This window comes from Sciurus vulgaris (genome assembly GCF_902686455.1).
Source record: "Sciurus vulgaris genome assembly, chromosome: 8".
Taxonomy (NCBI): Eukaryota; Metazoa; Chordata; class Mammalia; order Rodentia; family Sciuridae; genus Sciurus; species Sciurus vulgaris.
Genome location: NC_136468.1, coordinates 91,907,797 through 91,923,830, shown reverse-complemented (window position 1 = coordinate 91,923,830; position 16,034 = coordinate 91,907,797). Strand labels below are relative to the sequence as shown.

The 16,034-nt window shown below is 52.7% G+C and overlaps 1 long non-coding RNA gene across 1 annotated transcript; it reads left to right on the top strand.

Moving 5' to 3' along the window:
- Positions 1-3,363: 3,363 nt before the first annotated feature.
- LOC306667032 lies at positions 3,364-15,044 on the top strand. The gene is made up of 3 exons (XR_013765434.1): positions 3,364-3,587; positions 8,666-8,905; positions 12,642-15,044. It is a non-coding gene; the product is annotated as an uncharacterized lncRNA (long non-coding RNA).
- The last annotated feature ends 990 nt before the right edge of the window (positions 15,045-16,034 follow it).

The following is a 16,034-nucleotide window of genomic DNA, read 5'->3' as shown; positions in this document are numbered from 1 at the left end:
TGGCGGAGTGGTGTTGGGAGAGCAGTGTTCCATCTGTGGGCACAGTCATGAGGGTCCTTAGGAGCATCAGGCAGGAAAGCAGGGAGGGTCTGAGAACTTGACCCTGAAGGTTGGGGTCCAGGGACAAGGAGAACAGAAATGGAGAGAAACCGAAAGAGAGCTCAGAATGGTAGCGAGTGCCCTGTCACTGGATCTATGCAAGGTTAGTCACACACCAGGAGTCCAAGATGCTGCCCAAAGGGACACGCCAGAGACCCAAGAGAGCTGATGGCCTCAGACCTGATAGGGACACCAAGTTCTGACCTGGTCCTTGGCCCCCTGGATCTGGGAAGACCCCTTTCTTCCATAGGACTCAGTTTTCTCTTCTCTATTACTATAGGAAAAGGTTCGTCAGCTCCTCTAGCCCTAGAGACCAGTTTTCTTGAGCCTTGGGGGAGTCTCTCCCAAGAGGGTGGGCTCTGGTCCTCTCCAGGACTGCTCAGAATGAACTGTCCACACCAGGGCTAAGACAGGCACCAGGGAGAGCGGAGAACTGGCCAGGCCTTCGAAGGCTCCAGTGAGAACCGGTTTTGCCCTGACTCCCACGCCTCCAGCCAGCCCCACGAGGCCAGCAGCCCTGAGCACGGGCCCCAGACATGCTGGAGGAGCCAGGAAGGCTTAGCAGGGTCAGGGCTGTGGCCTTCTCTTGGGAACACAAGCTTGACACAGGGGCTCCGAAGAACCCATGTCTAGCAACCACCGGGCCTCAGTCTGGAAGGCAGGAGACCGGGTCTCAGCCCCTGTGTGACTACCAGCAAGTCACTTCCCCTCTCTGAGTCCTAATTAACCAAGGTTGTGTCTGGGTTCAACCAAAATGGGTGCAGGAAGGAATCAAGAGGAAGTAGACAGTGTCCCAGCCCTTGAGGGGTTTCCAATGTGAATGAAATTCAGAGCAGGAGGAAAAAGTGACACAACAGGAAAAGACAAACACAGCAAAGATAAACCTGCAAAATCTGTAAAATGGGCTTGCTGATCCCCACTCTGCCTTCCTGACTCCCTGAGAAGAGCAAAACATGAAAACCAATATGCGGGCGTCACTTTTCAGGATGGAGGGCCCCCTCTGAATCGTTCTTCCCTGAACCCCAATCTGATCCACAGACTGGCATGCCGGGCCCTCAGGAGCTGCTTTCTCTTTCTTCCTGTGGGTGTCCTCAGTCTCCGGGCTTCCCTGTCACCCACACGTCACTGCCACCGGCCCCCTTAGCCTCTCCCAGGCCATGAGCTCCAGGAGGACAACCCATCTCTCTTTGCCTCGCGTCTCTGTGCGGGGCCCAGCGCCCCAGGCTGCTGTGAGCAAGCACGTAGCAGGTCAGAAGGGAGCCAGGCCCTGAATCAGAGCTGGGTCCCTGCCCAGAGAAAGGCGCAGAGCAAAGCCAGAGTGTGGAGGACAGATGTCTGAAGGTGACTGCGGTTTCAGAGAATTTGATACAGAAACTTCAGGGAAGTCATGGGAGGAACCAGAATTCCAGACCCCCGTAGACCTATTTTTATTTGCTTTTAATTCATTTCCCAAAGCATTTCTTCTTTTTTATAAGGATCTATTGAGCATTTACAATGTGCAAGTTGTCATAATTCATCACCATCACCACCACCCAATATATTAGATCACAATAGGAAACTATTGCCTAGAAAATTCACAGACCTTGCCCTGTGTCTACGACCAGTATGTCCACATTTTCCAATGCCCACCCTACTGAGGACCTGCATGGAGCTTAAAGTCAATGGAGAAAGGCAAATGACAAAGCAAGATGATAAGTTAATGTCATATTTCAATAGTAAGTGCCAAGGAGAACATTACAAAGTGAGCAAGTGGCCTACAACATGTCAGAGGCTATAGCTGGGTTGAAGGGTGCCTAGCCATGTGGGTATCTGATGAATGACTAGTGCAAAGGCCCTGGGGCAGGAACCGCAAGGAAGCCAGCACAGCTGGAGCCAAGTGTTGAAGGAAAAAGGTAGCCAGTCCAGAGAGACGGCACAGGCAGGCCCTCCTAGTCCTGTGTAGGCTACTGTAAGTCCTCAGTGCTTCACTTTGAGTCAAAGTAGTAGTGTGTGGAAGGCTGGGCAAATAACAGGATTTATTTTGAATTACAGTGGTTTTTCCTTGGCAGTGGTGGATCAGAGAGTGGCTACCATGTTTTCTGTGACTCCAGCCTTGGCCTGAACCCAGGTATAATTAACTCCAGGCTCTCGGCACTGACTCAGGAACCCCAAGCCTCTGAGAAGGGAGAGGTTGGGAATGGGGGGACCTGTCATCTTTGAGGGCTGATTCTGGCTTTTGGGGTGAGATCTTGGGCCAGGTCCGGGAGGGAGGGAGCCGGGACCCAAGGGGCCACCTTGCTGGGGTCTGAGCAGCTCTTTGAAGGAGTGTGTGGTTTCCTGTGGTGGTTCAGCCTCTACTGTGCCAGGAATGTGTCCTCCCTCCGCCCTCAGGCTGCCCACGGGGGATGGAGCAGAGAAAGAAGAAGGAGAAGCGAAGGCCTGGGGTGTGCGGGCTGCGGCCCCAGGATTGCCCAACGCTGCAGTGGAGCCAGGCCTGGCTCCCTCCAGTCTGGTCCCTTCCCCACGCCCCCAGCCAGCCTCCAGGTCACGGGAGGAAGACAGTGCTTCCAATCAGACCCACAGAATCCCTCAGGCCCCGAGGGAGGGGCTCCTTGGAGCAGCTTGACCAGAGCAACTGCACAAGGAGGAGGAAGAGGAGGAGGAGAGGACCTGGGGGGGAGAGGGTCCCAGGGGCTCAGAGGCAGACGGGTGGAAGGGGTGACCCAGGAGACACTTGGACCAGATCTGAACACAGTCGTGATCCCACCCATGTGTGCTTGACATTGAGCAAGCAGATGGAGCCACTGGGCCTCAGTTTACTCATCTGGGAAGTGGATAGAGCAAGCTACTTCACCAGGCTTCATCACCGTGCAAACCACGCGGCCCCTATCACGCAGATCTAAGTTTGGCTCAGCGTTGGGAGGTGGGAGGTAGCAGGGGAACTTCTAGGTTCAGCTTAATAGGCAACTCTGGGCTGGCCGAGGGCCAACGCAGGAACCAAAATAGGTCGCCAGAAGGGAGGAGGACAGTTGTAGGACTGACCTTCGAACTTTGGTTTTCGCCTCCCCCCCAGTTTCTCCTCATGACTCAGCCCAAACAGACCAATGTGGATACAAGCGAAACACAAATTTCAGGAAACAACACTTAGCGTCTCACTCTATTTTCTATTCTCTTCTAATTTATTAAATATATTAAATTTTAATGAATTTGAATGCGTTTGGTTACAACCCAACACAGAAAAGATTAATGAGCTAACAGGAAGTGCCAGTCCTGGGTCTGGGAACCTGCTGTGCTCGCCACTGGCCTGTCTCAGCCTAGTTCAGGTAGTACGGGCTGGTGGAGTATGTCCACAGCACTGTGACTGTCTTCTCCAGGTCCCCAAAGGGCCACCCAGGGACCCAAAAGGAGACCCAGGAGGAACATGTCCAGCATTGGTGTCCACCCTGCTGAGAGACTGCTTCAGATCCTCTCAAAAAGGGACATTCTGTCCAGCATCGCCATCCCCAGCGGTGAGTACCTACACTGGACACTGGGCTGGGGGCAGACGCCAGATGGCTGCCCATGAGGCAGCCTGCACAGCATGAATCCCACCTGGGAAGGACACCCCCTCCACCCGTCTGCCTCTGAGCCCCTGGGACCCTCTCCACCCCCCTCCCAGGTCCTCTCCTCCTCCTCTTCCTCCTCCTTGTGCGGTTGCTCTGGTCAAGCTGCTCCAAGGAGCCCCTCCCTTGGGGCCTGAGGGATTCTGTGGGTCTGATTGGAAGCACTGTCTTCCTCCTGTGACCTGGAGGCTGACTGGGGGCATGGGGAAGGGACCAGACTGGAGGGAGCCAGGCCTGGCTCCACTGCAGCGCTTGAGCAATCCTTGGACCATCCAGGACCCAAGAGAGGCCAGATAGAATGGTGGTTAGTGCAGTCTTTGCAGCCACGTCCTGGACCCCCGCCTCCCGTTACGCAGCCACATGCAAATGATCAAGCCTCCCTGTGTGTGTCCTAGGACCATGCCTGTCACTCTGATCATTTTCATTCCTCGGTCAGATTGCACCTGCCTCCTGGCCACAGGCCCACCAGGTCCTGGGCCAACAAATGCCATATGGGGTCTTGGGTGGAGTTTCTCTCTCCCCAGCCCTCATGCCCGTGAGCCAGGTTCTCTCCAAGAGTGGTGGAGAGGCAGCAGGGCAGACCCGTGTCCACCTGCCACGGTCCTCACCACGCCCCAGCTGGAGCCCCTCAGCCGGCCCCGTCCATCCGTTATCAACAAGTCCCTCGCTGGTTGGAGCAGGAGGAGGAGATTGATTCTCAAGGTCACAGATGGGTCCTTGTGGGGACACAGATCCCAGGAATGTCCTCACTTGGGAGTGCCAGTCCCAGACCTGGGTGCAATGTTATGCAGTCTCCCTCAGTCCCCAGTGGGAACACGGGGGAGGCCACGCCTGTAGTGTGTGTGTGGCGGGGGGGGGGGCGGGGGTTCTGGAAACTCGACACTCTGGAGAGATGAGTGGGTTCCTCCAGGGGTGCGAGAGTGGGGGAAGGCTATTTTTGGACTCAGGGACTTCTTTCTGGTGTTCCTCATACTCAGTTCCAAAGGCCCAGAACCAGGGTACCAAAGGACTTGCAGGTCACTTCCCACCCAGCCGCACAGGGTCCGGAGCCTGCCCTTCCCGTCGGACAGTCCCAGCCCTGGTGGGACAGCCTGCCTTCAACGGGCCCTGCCCCTTACAAGCTGCATTACTTAGCCCTAGGGGGCCTGGTTCTCCCACGGGTGCAGGAGGAGCCATAATTATCTTCCAGGGTTGTGGGGAGGGACAGACGAAATACAGTCTGCCAATTACCCGGCCTGGTGCTCCTCACTTGGAAGGTACTTGCCAAATGAGCAATGGATTTGCTCCTCTCTCTATGGCCTCCCTGTCCAGTCCCCATCCCCGTCATCCCCAGAAGTCCCTGCTCCCAGCGCAGCCTCCTCCTGAAGCCTCTTCCGGGCGCTTGGCTTAGTAAACAGGTCTTGTGGTGGCAGCAGCAGCCTTAATTTTAGCTCTGGGCTGGGTAATTTCCCATGATTGCAGGCCCTGTCAGTAGAGCGAGAGCTCCAGCTGTAGGGAGCCAGAGGGCTGTGCCGGGGCAGGGCCTGGGCACATGCTCACACACGTGTTTGCACCCCCGGGGCACATACTCTCGCACACACAGCTCTTTCAGAACCAGGACCCAGGGACACCCATCAGGGCTCTGTATGCACTGCCTGTGGCCCTGCCCATTCCTACCAGGGAGAGCCCTGCACCTTCCCTAGGCTGGGTGACAGGTCTGGCAGCAAGGAGAGAGAGGAAGGGACAGAGGAGCTTCAGGACGGTGCACTCGCCTACCCACACTCTCCTGCCAGAGTTTCCCTTCTCATCCCCTCTCCAAGGTTGCCACTAAAACAAGAGGCGACCATCTTTTTCTTTTGAGAAGTCCTAAGCCCAGCGTGTGTGTGTGTGTGTGTGTGTGTGTAAGAGCAGGTTGACCAGTCAATAAATAGTTATTGGACATGGGTACAGCGTGGCTGTACATTGTGTCCCCCAAAGTTTTATGTGCTAGAAGCCTGGTCCCCAGTGTGGCAGTGGGGCCTTTATAAGGTGAGATCTAGTGGGCCATGACTGTCCTTAGAAGGAATTACAGCTGGCTTCTTGAACTGGGTTGGTTCTTCCAAGAATGGGTTGTTATAAGGCAGGGTTTGCTCTCTTATCTCTCCCTCTTGTCTTCTGTCTCACCATGTGATCTCTCCCAACCTCATGTGCTCCTAACCATGATGCCATCCACCATGTTGTGATAGCACAGGGGACCCTCCGAAGAACTGAGAACTTGCTCGTGCCATGCTCTTGGAACTGTAAGCTAAAAGAAGGAGGAGGAGGAGGAGGAGGAGGAGGAGGAGGGGGAGGAAGAGGAGGAGGAGGAGGAGGACGAGGAGGACGAGGAGGGGGAGGTGGAGGAGGAGGAGGAGGAGGAGGAGAAAGAAAAGAAACGAAACCTCTTTTCTTTTTTCTTTATCTTTACAAATTACTATTCTTTTTTCTTTTTTTTTTTTTACAAATTACTAAGTCTCTGGTATTTTGTCATAGCAACCTCAAACAGGCTAAGGCAGACAAGTACTATGGATCTTGACCATGACCCTGTTCGTGTCTTGTGGCTATAGCAGTGGTTAAGACAGGGAAGACTACAAACATGAAAGCACATCAATAACATGCAGTTGATCCTTGTTATTCACAGATTTCATATTTGCAAATTCACCCACTCTCTAACCCCAAAGTTAATTCTCCAAATTCAGTGATGTTGTACAAAGTCAATACTCACAGTGGTTTCCCACTCACTCTTGAACATTTGCAGAGCAGTCAAAAGTTTGAGTGGCCTGACACACAGCCCCAGCTGCAGTCAAGCAGGGGAGGTCTGCTCTGTGTTCCTGTTCCAGCTCTCCTGCTGTAAATAAGTGTCCCCGTCCTTGTTTACATACCGTAAGAAAGCAGTACAGCTAGCGCCGTACTTCACCAAGTGAAGGATGAAATACTGCTGAGTGCATCCAAGTGCAAAAGCTAAGCAGTGCCTTACACCCCACAGGTGTGTTGGATAACCTTTGCTCAGACCTGTCACAATGCCATTGGCCGTGAGTTTGATGCTAATGAATTAATAATATGTATTAAATCAAGTGTCCATAAGCAGAAATACACACACAAAACAGGGCTGTGTACTAACCAGTTAACAAAAATGCCGTGACCAGTGGCTTCCCAGGAACCTCACCCCAAAGGTCCCCTAGGAGCAGTAACTCTATATTTGCAACGGCGTCAGTGGAGCCTTTACACACTGCACGTACCATAGATGGTGAGAATTGACTGCAGTTACTACTAAGCGCCATGAAGAAAGTAAGACAAGGCACGATGACAGCGACGACAAATGAAGCCACTAAGCGGCCAAGACAGGCCTCTCTGGGAGGGCGACCCTGGTGCTGAGTCAGGGCTGAGCGGAAGAAGGCAGCCATGGGAGGTGCTAGGGGAAGAGTGTCCCAAGAGGTAGTCAGACTGAAATCAGCCTAAGTGCCAGGGCTCTGGGGACCTCAGGAAGGCAAATGTGGCCTGGCAGAGCACAGGGGAGGGAGGTGAAGGAGCCGGTGAGAGGTGAGAGTGGCTTTCCCTGGGTGACCTTCACAGAGCTGTGAAGCTGGCTGGCGGCCCTGCAGGAACCTTGAGGAGCTGCAGAGGAGGCAGTGGCTGGGGATGGGGTCTGGGGTTCGCTTGTTGTGCGTCTCTCCTGTGCCCTGTGGGAGCTCTGAGGCCAGGACTGCCCCCAGCCCACATGCAGAGCTCCCCCAGTGGGACTGCTCTAACCATGGCCCACCCTCTCCAGCGTCGCCTCCTGCTTCCTCAATGCAGAACCAAGCCTGGGGAGACGTCTACACGCACCTGCTGAAAGGTGGGGTTCCGTGGCTCGGGGGGTGGCCCTCCTCCCTGGCCTCCTCCTTATCTAGTCCACACCCCGCTGCCTCTCCCTGTAGCTCTTCTGTCACTCTAACCCCCAGCTGCCCTCTGACATCTGATCTCCGCCAGTCCAGACAGCCTGGGTTGCACAGGCCTCTGTTCTCTGCACCCACATCAGTCCCCAAATCAGGAAGGTTCTGCTGCTCTTGCCCTCTGCTCTGTGGTGGCCCCAGGCACAGCCCTGGTGGGGATGTGCAGGAAGCCAGAAGACTACAGAGGCCAGGGTGGAGGTCCACATCCCTGCAGGGCTGGGGGAGGACCCCAGCTGTCCTTGGTTAGGGTTAGGACTGAGTAGGAGGCTCCCAAGAACTTGGGCTGTGGGCAGGCACAGGGTTCCATCTGGGGTCAAGTTCAAGGCCTCGCCCGGTGGGGGAGGGGTCTGCCACAGTGGCCCTGGCACGGAAAGAGGCCTCTGGGCTGAGGGTTAAGCCCCTGTGAGAGGAGTCAGGAGGAGGCACAGGCCCCTCAGGCCTCCCCAGAGGCTGCTCTGGACTGTTTGCCTCTCCTCTCTGGACTCCACAGGCCACTGGATATCCAGGAGGGCCGTCCCTGGCAGCCATCTGTCCAGAGAGAGCCCAGAGCTCCTCGATGCCAGCGCCACGCCCAGCACAGCCATGGGCCACGCGGGTGCCATGGTGATGCCACCACAGCCAGCCTTTCCCAGTCCTGTAACCATGGGAATGAGCACAGGGCTGCGGGCTGCTTATGCAATGCCTCCGGGGGAGGGAGACTCGCAGGGCCCTGACCTACTCCCAGGGATGCCTGCGAGGAAGCCCAGCCCCTGGAGCAGCTGTGAACTTGGGTTCTGTTGACCCACCTGTAACCTCCTCACCCCTCCACGATTTTCCCTCAAATGCACAGCACCCTGCCTGGGAGGGGCCTCCTTCAGGAGAGAATGGCCCTGAGGGACGACAGGGCAGGAAAGAGAGGAAGGGGAGGGGACGCCAGCAGAGAGCTGCAGCACAGGCGGGTGGTTGGCCATCTGCATCCATGGAAAGCTCCGGCCACCTCTGGCCAGCCCTGGGACCCAGATGTTTGGTATCATCGAGAAGACCACTGCCTGACATGCTGATCCATCACCCCTGCAGCTGAAGCTGAGGCCTCCTAAAGGGGGAGATGCAGAGAAGAGAGAGGGCAAAAGCAATCCGGAAAAGCACTGTCCACAGCAAGAGGACCCTGATTCGTGAGCCAGGCAGACTATCAACAAAACAATAGCAACGCCGAAATCTGCCGTTTCCTGTCGGTTTCCAAAGCCTGGATCTTTCTCCAAGGCAGCGCTGTTCCTAAGGATTCCAGGGCTGCCCCAAAAACCCAAGGATGAAGCCACGGTAGGACTGCTGGACTGAGGCAGGAAGGCCCAGGGGCAGGGGGCCAGGGTCTGGTCTTGTGTGGCCTCTGCTGCTGCCCTGGGTTCTCTCAACTCCTGGCCACCCGCTTCCTGCCCCAGTACCGCCATTTTGCTCCTCAGCCCTCTGACGGCCTCTCTGAAGGGCAGGAAACTGGCTCAAGTCTTCCTTGCCTCTGGACTCAGCCTTCATCCGGGGTGACAGCCATGTCCAGACCAATACCCTGTCACTGACTGTCCTTGAAGTCCCTCCTCTCCTCCTCTCAGGGACCACCCTTTCCCCTGGCAGGACCCTGACTGTGGCCTGTCCCTTAGCACCCCACCTGCCCTGCCCTGAACACCACTTCTCCGGTCCCATTGCATCAGCCCCGTCCACCTTCCACCCCAGGGTGCACAAGGGCTTTCTTGCAAAGACAGTGACGCTCAGTGATGCTCTTGGGGCCAGTCCCATCTGGAACAGTCACATGCAGGGGTGGAGCTGGGCCATCAGTGCTGATGATCCCCAGGGAGGTCGCCCCTGCTTTTGCAGCCACCACCTGCCACTACCATCTCCAGGATTGAACTCCTGGAAACCCTACCTGCCGCCTGCTCCCACGTGCTGACGGCAGACCAGGAACCTTGCCTTGGGGGTAAAAGCAGGACCAGCAGCAGGCCTCCTCTGCCCGCATCCCCACACCCCACCCACCTGGTGCCGCGCCCTCCTCGACACCCTCCTGCTTGGGCGCCCCAGGCCCACATCCCTTCCCTCCCAGCGTCCACCCACCAAAGCTAGCCCCGCCTCCAGAGACTACCCTGCTGAGGAGCAAGGTGTGGATCCTGGAGGGATCCAAACGTCCCCATGGCCAGCAGAAGAGCGAGCCCCTGAGGGAGGCTAAGAAGGAGCAGGCAGAGAGCAGGGAGGAGCCCAGTCCTCTTCTCTGCTCCAGCTGCTCCTTGGGTCCCATTGGATGTATCCTGTTGGATGTGCTCAAATTGCTCTGCCCCCTAAAACTTGCCTCATTCCACCTTGACTCATTCCAGAGAGCTTCTGGAAACTTCTTCAGCTCACCCCTTAACTCAGCACCCTTTGATATCTTTTGAGCCCATCCATACCTTTTCAACCTCCATCATCCTAGCCCCAGCCTCTCTTTTTGTCTCTACTTCTAGTTGAGGTTTCTGCCTGAAATTCAGTCTTCACATACCAGCCAGAGGTTTTGGTGTTTTGTTTTGTTTTAAACAGGAACCTCATTATATCACATCCTTCCAATAGCTCTGGTGAAGTCTTAGCGCTGCATGATCTGGGTACTGCTCAACCCCACCGTGGTGTCAGGACACCCTCCACTTTCTCCCTGAGCTCCAGCTACTGTTAATTACTTTCAGTTCCCCCAGATGCTAATTCCTCCTCACCACAGGGCCTTTGTGCCTGCCACTTCCTCTACCCAGGCTTCGGCTGGCCAACTAAGATATCCCTTCCTCCAGGAAGTCTTTAAAAAAAAAAAATTAACACTCCAAGATTAGATTTGGTCTTCCTGCTGTTTGTTCTCTCAATGCCTCAATATTTGACTTCCCTTCTGTGTACTCGTGACTATTAGATGCAATTGTTTGAGAGGCGCATTTGTCTCCCTATATTAAATAAATATCTGCCACACTTGTGGCTAGTTAGTATATTCTGAATGTCCTTCCTATGATTGAGGAGCTTGCCACAGGATGAGAACCCTGCTGTCCCAGGCCCCTGCAGTCACTGGGCAGGGTCATGACCAAAGCTGTGCCTGACGGTGGTAGCTCTGTGGGACTTGGGTTGGAAGAAAACAGTAAGAGGAGGCTGGTGCCAGGTGGATTCAAGCTTTTGGCAAGTGTGACTGCGGAGGAGTTTGGCTTTTCAGGACAGCCATGTGGCATTTCTGGCATCCTGTCCCCAGTATGGCTGGTGTGAGCAGCTGTGCTGAGACCAAAAGTGGGGACTTGGCCACAGTAGCTCCCAGGTGTGAGGCGTGTGCCGTTCCTGGCTATCCTGCCTCTCACCTGAGCTCAGGCCTGCCTGGAGACAGGTGAGCTACCAAGAGCCATGGACATGTCCTGTTCCTGCAGAGTGGCGACATTGAAACAGAGAGCCCTCACTGACATCCTCCAGACCAACTGGGGTTCTGTAGAAAAACAGGACATGTATATTCTGATATATGTTCAGGAGCAGTCAGGAAAGGCTTCCTGGATGAGGGGACTCAGGCTGCAGGATAAAGCATAACTATTCTAAAGGAGTTCTTCTGTTTTGTTTTATTTTTGTGGTGCTGGGAGGCAACCCAGCTGTCACTCATGCTAGGAATGTGCTCTACCACTGAGCTCCATCCCTAGCCCCCAAAAGAGATTTATTATATGATGCTGGCTCACGTAATTATGGAGGCTGAGAAGCCAACTGTTGTCTGCAAGATGGAGACACACGGAGGCCTGAGTGGTACCTTCAAAGGCCTGAGAATCAGGAATGCTGAGGGCGGATTGATGTTCCAGCCCAAGGGTCAGGTACAGCAAGTCCTCAACCATTCTTCTTTCATTCTATCCAGATCCTTGACAGATTGAATGGTGCCCCCCACATTAGGGAGTGTCATCTATTTTTTCAGTCTACCAGTTTGCAAGCTGATCTCTTCTAGAAAGATCCTCATTGATATACCCAGAACTTGTGTCAGTCAAATATTCGGGCATGCTCTGGCCCTGTCAAGTCAGCACATAAAATTGACCCCATACCCTCCCTAATCACCCCTGAAATAGGGTGACATCTCTGAATTTCCAGACTCTAGCAAGGCGCCCGTTGCCTGAGCAAGAACTTAGTAAATGGCCAGTGAAGGAATGGATGGCCCAGTATACCTGGAGCCCTAATGGAATGGATATTGTGAGAGTCTGGGAAGAAGGAAACCTGGTTCTGCAGCCCACTGTCCTTCCAGACCCTTCCAGCAGGGCTCCTCAAGCTAAGGAAAGCCACATTCCTGCTTCCTGACCAGCTGGTGGTGGAAGGGTCCTCTGCTGGGGTCTGAAGGCCCACCTGCCAACCCAAGTCCCTCATCCAGAAACCCTTCCCTTACTGCTCCGGCCTCCACCCATGGGGCTCCCACATCCAGGAACTCTGCACCCCACACGCCTGTTCTCACTTCCCTCTGGGTTCTGGCTCAACCTGGCAGATCTTCCCAACATCCCTGGGGCCCTCCCTTCATCTGGCCCCCGCTACCTACAGTGTGGAGGGTCCCTTAGCACCAGCAGAGAGAAGCCGGTTCCTTCCTTCCCTGCCTCGGGAAATGCTCTCCTTTCAGAATCCGAGGGCAGGTTTGCATGGAAGCGCACAAAGACCCAGAGGACTCAGGAAGCCCCTGTGCCCTGTCTGTCACACAGAGCCTTCATCTGTCAGATACCACTCACTGCTGTCTCCTTAGCCCTCATTTTTCTTCCCTGTTTCTAACTCCCCAAGATTAGTGTTGGGAGGGTCTTGAGGATGTTCTTTCTGTCCTCTCCCACCCCTTTAATGCCAGCCAGACCAGCACCCGCTTCTTCCAGCAGCCCCTTAGGCTGGCTGAGCCCCAGGCCAGGCCCTGGGTGTTCTCTGTCCATCTCCAGGGTCAGGACCTCATCCAGGCCACACCATGGTCCAGCCAAGAAACTTGACTGCAGCTAGTCTGCCACCTGGTGGTCATTATGAGCATTGCTCTACCCAACCCACCTAACCTAACCATCTAGCATCATTTTTGAAAATCCCTCAGATGTTCCTCTTGACCAACCCGCTCCCATTAGAGATGGGGAATCCTAGACCCTGGAAGAGGAAACATTTGCCAATCAAGGGATCTTCCAGGACCCTGCATCCGTGGACGTAGCCCCAATTCACAGATTCCTGCCATGGAAGAGACTGGAGAAGAGGCAAGAAATTGAAATTCCAGGTGAAAATGAAATGGAGCAAAAGGTAGGCACGCAGCCACAGTGAAGTCTCTACAAAGGGATGAACAATTCACAAATGGAGAGCTTCTACCACTACCGACACCATAAACTAACTGCTAACACCAACACCACTAAGTAGCCACTAACGATCATTAACATTAGCCTCTAACTGCTAACACAAACTTCACTAACCACTAGCCACTAACCACTAATTAGCTGCTGTCACCAATTAACACCAACCACTAACACCACTCAGCTAACATCTCTACCAACAATTAAAACTCAAGAGACACCAAGTTGTTTTTAATAATAATAAAAATGCAGAAAAGCTATCACACTTATGCCATTTGTGCAAGAACCTACTAAACTGACTTCCTGGAGGCAATTTGCCTGGGTGTTAAAAGACTTATCGCATGTATCACATTACCTCAAGCATTCTAGGTCTAGAATTTATTCTGATAATCTTGAAGCTTATTTTGAACTTTTTTTTTTTCCTCTTTGATGGTGTACACCAAAATTGTAGGCAAGGAAATCTATCTTCCCAGGTATTTTAAAAAATTGTGAGCATCTTCACCAATAGAAAGTGCACTAAATGATAATTGGTTAAATAAAGAACATTATATAGACTTTACAAATCTGTAGCAGAAAAAAATGTCTGAGTGTTCTGCGGCAAGCTCAAGTTACTTTTTTAAAAATTACAGCTTTATTGAGATTAAGTTCACATACCATAAAATTCACCCTTTCACAGTGCACGATTCTGTGATCTTTGTTGTATCGTCACAAAATTCGCAACCATCACTCCTAACTTTGGAATATTTTATTGCTTCAAAAAGAAATGCCATTCCCCTTAGCTGTCACTCCCCAGTTCTCTCCCCCAGCCTCTGAAAACCTCTCATCTATGTTTCTATGGGGATTTGCCTGTTGTGGAATTTCATATAAATGGACTCACACATATATGGCCTCTTGTGATTGACTTCCGGACTTAGCATGATATCTCCAGGATCCACATGTGGTGCATGTATTAGCACCCTTTTCCTTTTTATTATGGCATTGGCTTTCCATCGTGTAGACATGCCACGTCTTATTTATCCAGTCATCAGTTGGTGGATAATTGGGTTGCTTCCTCCTCTTGACCATCATGAATAGTCACATAAAATATTTTAGGTAGACACATGTTCCCAGTTCTCTTACATATCTACCTAGGAGTACATTTGCTAAGTGACTCAATCTTTGGCTTTGTGAAGAACTGCCAAACTTTTTGCCAAAGAGCTGACCATTTTATCTCCCCACCAGCAATGTAGGAGGGCTCCAATTTCTCCACATCTGACCAATAGTTTTTGTTTTTTTTTTTTTTTCATTTCGCCCTCCTCACCGGTGTGAAACAGCATGTCAAGTGGTTTTGATTTCTTTCCTTAATGACTAATGATACTGAACATTCATTTATGTACTTACTGACCATTTGTAGAACATGCATGTTATTTTTAAGGGTAAAAACAAGGATGCAAACTTAGATATGTATTATGATCCCAAGAAGTGTCAAAAATGCAGTGTAACGGTTTAAATGGGAGGCATCCCCAAAAAAGCTCATGTGTCAGACAATGCAAGAAGGTTTACAGGTGAAATGATTGGGTTATGAGAATCTTAACTTAATCAGTGTGTTAATCTGCCTATAGGGATTAACTGGATGTTAACTGCCTTTGGGGTGTGGCTGGAGGAGGTAGGTCCCTGGGGCTGTGATTTTGGGGTATATATTTTGTATATATTTTGTTCTAATTAAAGCAGAGCTAACCCTCCCTCTCTCTCTTTTTCTCTCCTTCCTGGTGCCATGTTTCCATGATGTTCTGCCTCACTTCAAGCTCTGAAGAATGGAGCCAGCCTTCTAGAGACTGGGACCTCTGAAACTATGAGCCCCCAACTTATCCTCCTCTAATAGTTCTTGTCAGGTCTTTTGGTCACAGCATCAAAAAACGCTTACTAAAACATGCTGGAAGAAAATACCTTTTCGGAAAACAAACAAAAAAATCAGTGGTGAATGTCATTGGGTAATAAGATTATGTTTGATTTATATTTTCTTTTTAAATCCCTTCTATACTTCTGTTATGATTTAGATACGAGGTGTCCCCCAAGAACTCATGAGACAATGCAAGAATGTTCAGAGGTGAAGTGATCGGGTTATGAAAGTCTTAATCTAATCAGTGGATGAATCCACTGATGAGGATTAACCAGGTGGCAAGTGTGTAGGCAGGTAGGGTGTGGCTGGAGGAGGTAGGTCCCTGGGGGCATGCCTGTGGGGTTCATGTTTTGTCCCTGTGAACAGAAGTCTGTCTCTGCTTCCTGGCTGGTGTGTCCTGAGCTGCTTTCCTCCTCCACGCTCCTCCACCACGATGCTCTGCTTCCCCTTGGGTCAAGTGCTATGGAGTCAGCTGATCATGGACTGAACCTCTGAGATCATGAGCCAAAATAAACTTTTCCTTCTCTGCATTGCTCTTATCAGGTCTTTGGTCACAGGATGAGAAGCTGACTAAAAGAACTTCCCAATTGTCTGTGATAAGCAGAGTTACTTTTATGATCCGACACAAAGGAAAGAATGCACAATGGCTTTTCAGACTGGGCCACCTTGACACCTGTCTGACCAGCAGGTGCCACACACCTGGGCCTCACAGGCAGCGATGTGATCTCAGGTGTCATGTGGCTGCTTCTCCCTTCACAGAAACCCTCGCGAATGTGAGGAGAGGGATGTCTGCTAGCGCCCTCTTCCACACACACCTGTGTGCCAGCAGCCCAGCCTGCGCATGCCCAGCGCATGCTCCAGGAAGGCCATGGAGGCAAGCCAAGCCAGAACTTGTGCAGAAAAAGCTCAAGGGTATCACAGGGACAAGAGGAACCCAAGCAAGGTCCAGAACAGGGCAAAGGCACCTAGCGATCAGCCCCAGGGGGTAGGGGCTGGAGGGGGAGACTTGACTCTCAGGAAGAAAGGGGAGGAAAGGCTGGCATAGGGGGAAAGGGTTCCGGAGGCAGGGGGCGGAGTCCTGCAGGAGAGCTCAGCTGTGGGTAGACTAACAAGAGGAGAGATTTCATTCTAACCTGAAGAGCATCCATTCTGCCTGGTACTGAAACCTCTCCAGCCCCCTCAGTTAGCATCAGGTCCCCAAGGGCAGTACCCTGGTTTCTTTCCTCTCCCTCCTGCCAAGGAGGATGGGAGCGGGGTGGGTGATATGGAT